We start from the raw sequence: 7382 nt of genomic DNA on the forward strand, positions 1-7382 counted from the left end.
ATGTTGGGAATATAGAAATGCTGCCTCCTTGTGGCCGTGTCCTGCAACAGCAGCTTTAAACCCAGAGCTAATGGTCATGTAATAGTCACAATTACTACAGGGCTGTAAATGACACCTGCCCTCAAAAAATGTCCTGGTGCAGGTAATGGCCACAGGAATCCAGAACATGGCAAATTTTTCAAGGAAACAATTTGAAGAGGTAAGTTTCTCTGTTTACTTAAAAAAAAAGAAAGAAAACGGACGTAGATAAAAGCTCAATATCGGGAATTATTAGACGCATGCAAATCCAAACTACAAAAAGGTATCACCACCCAACACTCAAAATGCCATCAGTAAAAAGTCTACAAACAATAAATGCTGAAGGGGTTTTAGAGATCTGTGTACCCTCTAGTTGCTGGTGGGATGTAAACTGGTAACAGCCAGTAGTGAGAACAGAATGGAGGTGCGTTGAAAGGTAAAAATTGAACTACCATATGATCTAGTAGGCCCACTGCTGGGCCTAACCCCTGAGAAGACCAGAATCCAAAAGACACAGGCTGGCAATCCTGCACTGCATCAATATTTAGCATAGCCAAGACTTGGAAGTAACCAAAATGTCCATCAACAGATGAATGCACAAAGAAGAAGTGGTCCATGTACACAATGGAATATTCGCATGGAAAAGGATGAAACACTGCTCTTTGCAGCACCATAGATGAGCCTAGAGATAATCACAGAACATGAGGTAAGTCGGAAAGCAGACGACAAATAACCTGTGATATCACTCTAGCTGTTACCTAACAACTGACACATATGAACATATTTCCACAGAGAAAGACTCTCACAGACTTAGAAAACAAACTATGGTTATCTAAAAGGAAAGGTGGGAGGAATGGATACATTAAGATTAGGGTTACCATACGTATACAAATACATATTAAACACATGTATCAAAAAGACCGACCATATACCAAGGGAGGTCTACTGAACGCTCTGTAATAATTTACACGGGGCTTGCCTGGTGGCACCGTGGTTAAGAATCCGCCTGCCAATGCAGGGGACACAGGTTCGATCCCTGGTTCGGGAAGATCCCACATGCTGCAGAGCAACTAAGCCCGTGCACCACAACTAATGAGCCTACGCTCTGGAGCCCATGAGCCATAACTACTGAGCCCATGCACCACAACTACTGAAGCCTGCACGCCTAGAGCCCGTGCTCCACAACAAGAGAAGCCACTGCAGTGAGAAGCCCTGTGCACCACAATGGAGAGTAGCCCCCGCTCACCGCAACTAGAGAAAGCCCACATGCAGCAACGAAGATCCAACTCAGCCAAAAATAAGTAAATAAATAAATAAATTTATAAAAAAAATAATAGTAATTTACATGGGAAGAGGATCTGTACATGAATAGATACATATAATGTTCAATTGAACCTGATTGTGTACACCCAGAACAAACACTAGTCTACTCATTACCCCAATTTAAAAAATTAAAACCACGAACGACAATTAATGAGACATAAAGTTACTGGGGCTTTCCCTGGCATATCCCATTCTAATTTACAACCTAGGAACACGACTTTCAGGAAGGCTCTGCTGCCCTAGTAACCAGATTTGGAAATGGAGAAATGCTGCCGCCTTCTGGCCGTTTCCCACAATAGCAGCTTTAAACACAGGGCTAACGGTCACTTGAGATTCACAGTAATTGTAGGGCCATAAATGACACGTGTCCTCAAAAAATGTCCTGGGGTAGGTAATGGCCAAAAAAGTTCACAACATGGAAAATTTCTCAAGAAAACAGTTTGAAGAGGTAAGTGTTACTCTGTTGTTTTAAAAAAAGAAGAACATGGATAAAAGCTCAATATCAGGAATTATTGGTTGGATGCAAATCCAAACTACAAAAAGATGTCGCCACCCAATATTCAAAATGCCATCCGTACAAAGTCAACAAACAATGAATGCTGACGGGTTGGAGGACAAATGCATACCCACTATGCTGTTGGTTGGATGTAAAGTGGTAACAGCTAATCATGAGAACAGAATGGAGCTGCGTTTAAAAGGTAAAAATTGAGCTACCATATGATGCGGCCGATCCCCTAATAGGCCTATACCCTAAGAAGACCAGAAATCGGAAAGGCACAGACAGGCAAACATGCACTGCAGCAATACTGAAATACCCAAGACATGGAAGCAAAAAAAAAGGTCCATAAACAAATGAATGGACAAAGAAGAAGTGGTACATGTACAGAATGGAATATTAGCCGCGAAAAAAAATAAAAGAATGGCATATGCAGCACCACAGATGAGCCTAGACATAATCACACAACGTGAAGTAAGTCAGAATGCGAAAGACAAATGTCCTGTGATATCACTTATGGTATCTGAAAATTCTTTAAAATGAACATATATCCATAGAGAAAGACAATCTCAGATTGAGAAAACAAACTTATGGTTAAGCCGATGAAAAGGTGTGAGGAATGGATAAATTAGGATATTGGGGTTAACAAACATATACTAATACATATAAAATATATCATCCCCAAAGACCTATGGAATACCAAGAGTGGTCTACTCAACACTTTGTAATAACCTACATGGAACAGGAGTCAAAGATGTATACATATATGTATATGTGTACATGAACAAGATTCTGTACACCTAGAACAAAAGACATTTTTCAATCATATTTGCTCTGATAAAAATTAAAACTTAAAGACACAAACAAGAATTAAGGAGGCTAAAACTTATGGGGTTTGTCCTGACACATTCCACTGTAATCTGCAACCTAAAACCACAACTTGCAGCAAGGTTCTGTTTCCCTAGCAAGCAGAGTTGGCAACGTAGAAATGCTGCCACCCTAAGGCCGTTTCCTCAAACAGCAGCTTTAAATCCACTGCTAATGGTCACTAATATTCACAAGGACTGCAGGGCTGTAAATGACTCATGCCCTCAAAAACTGTCCTGGGGTAGGGAATGGCCAAAAAAATCCAAACGTGACAAATTTTTCAAAAAGGCAATTTGAAGTTGTAAGTTTAGCTCAATCTTTAAAAAAAATGAAAAGGACATTGATAAATGCAAAACATCAGGAATTATTAGACGCATGCAAATCCAATCTACACAAAGGTATCACCTCTCACCAGTCAAAATGACCATCAGCAAAAAGTCAACAAACGATAGATGTTGAAGAAGTTGCAGAGAATAGCGTAACCTCTCAGTCTAAGTGGGATGTAAACTGGTAACAGCCAATAATAGGAACAGAATGGCAGTGCGTTTAAAGGTAAAAATTGAGTTACCATATGATCCAGAAGGCCCACTATTGGGCCTGTCACCTGTGAAAGCCAGAATCAAAAAGAAACAGGATGGAAAATCGTGTATTGCAGCAGTATTTACAATAGCCAAGACATGGAAGCAAACAAAATGTCCATCAACAGATAAATGGACAAAGAAGAATTGGTATACCTACCGAATGGAATAGTAGCCTCGGAAAAGAAATGAACAATGCCGTTTTCAGGACTACACATGAGCCTAGAAATAATCATATTACGTTAAGTAAGTCAAAAGGGAATGACAAATATCCTATGTCATTTATACATGTTATCCTAAGATTGCTACCAATGAACATATTTCCACAGAAAAAGACACTCACAGACTTATAAAACAAACTAATGGTTAACCAAAATGAAAGGTGGGAGGACGGATAAATTAGGATTATGGGGCTAACATACATATACTAAGGTATGTTAAATGTATATAAACATATAACATATAAACTATATGCATTATATAATCACCAATCCATATAAAATATATAATGACAAAACACCTACCAAATACCAAGGGAGGTCTACTCAACATTCTGTAATAACATACATGGTAACAGGATCCGAAGATGAACAGACATATGTATGAATCATTGAGCAGATTCTGTACAGCCAATCACAACACTCTAATCAAATTTACTGCAATAAAAAATAGAAATTAAATTTAAAAAACAAACATAAGTAAGGAGACATAAACTTCTGGGGGCTTGTCCCAGCACATTCCACTCTAATTTACAACCTCGGAACACTACCTCCAAAAAGACTCTGTTGCCCTAGTAACAAGAGTTGAGAACGTAATAATGCTGCCACCTTGTGGCTGTTTTCCACAACAGCAGCTTTAAACCCAGTGCTAATGGTCGCTTAATAGTCACAAGGACTGCAGGGCTGTAAATGACACCTGCCCTCAAAAAATGTCCTGGGATAGGGAATAGGCAAGAAAATTCAACACATGACAAAGTTTTCAAGAAGTCAATATGAAGAGGGAAGTTGTACTCACTCTTTAAAAAAAAAGGAAAAGAAAAAAAAGGACATGCCTAAAGCTCAGTATAAGTAATTATTAGCCGCATGCAAATCCAACGTCCACAAAGGATTCAGCTCACACCAGTCAAATGACCATCAGCAAACAGTCTACGAACTATAAATGCTGAAGAGGTTTTAGGGAACTGTGTACCTTCTAGCTGCTGGTGGGATGTAAAGTGGTAACAGCACTAATGAGAACTGAATGGAGCTGCTTTAAAAGGTAAAAATTGAGCTACCATATGATGCGGCCGAACCCATAAATGGGCCTATACCCTAAGAAGACCACAATCGGAAAGGCACAGACAGGCAAACATGCACTGCAGCAATACTGATATAGCCAAGACATGGAAGCAAAAAAAAGGTCCATAAACAAATGAATGGACAAAGACGAAGTGGTACATGTACAGAATGGAATATTAGCGGCGAAAAATAATAAAAGAATGGCATATGCAGCACCACAGATGAGCCTAGAGATAATCACACAACGTGAAGTAAGTCAGAATGCGAAAGACAAATGTCCTATGATATCACTTATGGTATCTGAAAATTCATAAAAATGCACATATTTCCATAGAGAAAGACAATCTCAGATTGAGAAGACAAACTTATGGTTAAGCCAAAGAAAAGGTGTGAGGAGTGCATAAATTAGGATATTGGGGTTAACAAACATATACTAAGACATATAAAATATATCATCCCCAAAGACCTATGGAATACCAAGAGTGGTCTACTCAACACTTTGTAATAACCTACATGGAAAAGGACACAAAGATCAATAGATATATGTATATGTGTACATGAACAAGATTCTGTACACCTAGAACAAAAGACATATTTCAATCAAATTTGCTCTGATAAAAATTAAAACTTAAAGACACAAACAAGAATTAAGGAGGCTAAAACTTATGGGGGTTTGTCCTGGCACATTCCACTCTAATCTGCAACCTAAAAGCACAACTTGCAGCAAGCTTCTGTTTCCCTAGCAAGCAGAGTTGGCAACGTAGAAATGCTGCCACCCTAAGGCCGTTTCCTCAAACAGCAGCTTTAAATCCACTGCTAATGGTCACTAATATTCACAAGGACCGCAGGGCTGTAAATGACTCATGCCCTCAAAAACTGTCTTGGGGTAGGGAATGCCCAAAGAAATCCAAACGCGGCAAATTTTTCAAGAAGGCAATTTGAAGTTGTAAGTTTAGCTGAATCGTAAAAAAAAATGAAAAGGACATTGATAAACGCAAAACATCAGGAATTACTAGACGCATGCAAATCCAATCTACACAAAGGTGTCACCTCACACCAGTCAGAATGGCCATCAGCAAAAAGTCAACAAACGATAGACGTTGAAGAAGTTGTGGAGAATAGCGTAACCTCTCCGTCTAAGTGGGATGTAAACTGGTAACCACCATATAATAGGAACAGAATGGCAGTGCGTTTAAAGGTAAAAATTGAGTCACCATATGATCCAGAAGGCCCACTATTGGACCTGTCACCTGTGAAAGCCAGAATCAAAAAGACACAGGATGGAAAATCGTGTATTGCAGCAGTATTTACAATACCCAAGACATGGAAGCAACAAAAATGTCCATCATCAGATGAATGGACGAAAAAGTGGTCCATGGACACAATGCAATATTAGACACAGAAAAGAATGAAACAATGCCGTTTGCAGCACCATAGATGAGGCTACAGATAATCACACAACTTGAAGTAAGTCAGAATGCGAGAGACACATATCCTATGATATCACGTATAGGTCTTATCTAAAACTTCATAGGAATGAACCTATTTCCACAGAGAAGGAGACTCACGTGCTCAGAAAACAAACTTGTGGTTAACCAAATGGAAAGGTGTGAGCAATGTATAACGGAGGATATTGGGTTTAACAGACGTATGCTAATACTTATAAAATATATAATCATCAGACATACCGAATACCAAGAGAGGTCTACACAACATTCTGTAATAACCTATATGGAACAGGATCCAAACATGAAAAGATATATGAATCAATGAAAGAGATTCTGTACACCTAGAACAAACACAACATTGCAATCAAATTTGCTCTGAGAAAAATGAAAATTAAACTGAGAATACCAACAACAAATAAGTAGACATAGTTTTGGGGGGTTTGTCCTGGCACATTCCACTCTACTCTACAACCTACAAACAGGACTTCCAGGAAGGCTCTGTTGCCCTAGTAACCAGAGTTGGGAATATAGAAATGCTGCCCCCTTTTGGCCGTTGCCTGCAACAGCAGCTTTAAACGCAGAACTAATGGTCATGTGATAGTCACAATTACTACAGGGCTGTAAACGACACCTGCCCTCAAAAAATGTCCTGGTGCAGGTAATGGCCACAGGAATTCAGAACATGGCACATTTTTCAAGGAAACAATTTGAACAGGTAAGTTTCTCTGTTTCACCTAAAAAAAACAAAGAAAACGGACGTAGATAAAAGCTCAATATCGGGAATTATTAGACGCATGCAAATCCAAACTACAAAAAGGTATCACCACCCAACACTCAAAATGCCATCAGTAAAAAGTCTACAAACAATAAATTCTGAAGGGGTTTTAGAGATCTGTGTACCCTCTAGTTGCTGGTGGGATGTAAACTGGTAACAGCCAGTAGTGAGAACAGAATGGAGGTGCGTTGAAAGGTAAACATTGAACTACCATATGATCTAGTAGGCCCACTGCTGGGCCTAACCCCTGAGAAGACCAGAATCCAAAAGACACAGGCTGGCAATCCTGCACTGCATCAATATTTAGCATAGCCAAGACTTGGAAGTAACCAAAATGTCCATCAACAGATGAATGCACAAAGAAGAAGTGGTCCATGTACACAATGGAATATTCGCCATGGAAAAGGATGAAACACTGCTCTTTGCAGCACCATAGATGAGCCTAGAGATAATCACAGAACATGAGGTAAGTCGGAAAGCAGACGACAAATAAACTGTGATATCGCTCCTAGCTGTTACCTAACAACTGACACGTATGAACATATTTCCACAGAGAAAGACTCCCACACACTTAGCAAACAAACTATGGTTATCTAAAAG

General features: G+C 39.4%; 1 long non-coding RNA gene across 1 annotated transcript; it reads right to left on the reverse strand.

Annotated features, from left to right (window-relative positions):
* Window positions 1-630: 630 nt before the first annotated feature.
* LOC118893246 lies at window positions 631-3956 on the reverse strand. The gene is made up of 3 exons (XR_005019440.1): window positions 3807-3956; window positions 3443-3504; window positions 631-700 (listed from the first exon to the last, which is right to left on the reverse strand). It is a non-coding gene; the product is annotated as an uncharacterized LOC118893246 (long non-coding RNA).
* Window positions 3957-7382: the final 3426 nt, after the last annotated feature.

Source organism: Balaenoptera musculus, chromosome 3, assembly GCF_009873245.2.
Source record: "Balaenoptera musculus isolate JJ_BM4_2016_0621 chromosome 3, mBalMus1.pri.v3, whole genome shotgun sequence".
In the NCBI taxonomy this organism is placed as follows: Eukaryota; Metazoa; Chordata; class Mammalia; order Artiodactyla; family Balaenopteridae; genus Balaenoptera; species Balaenoptera musculus.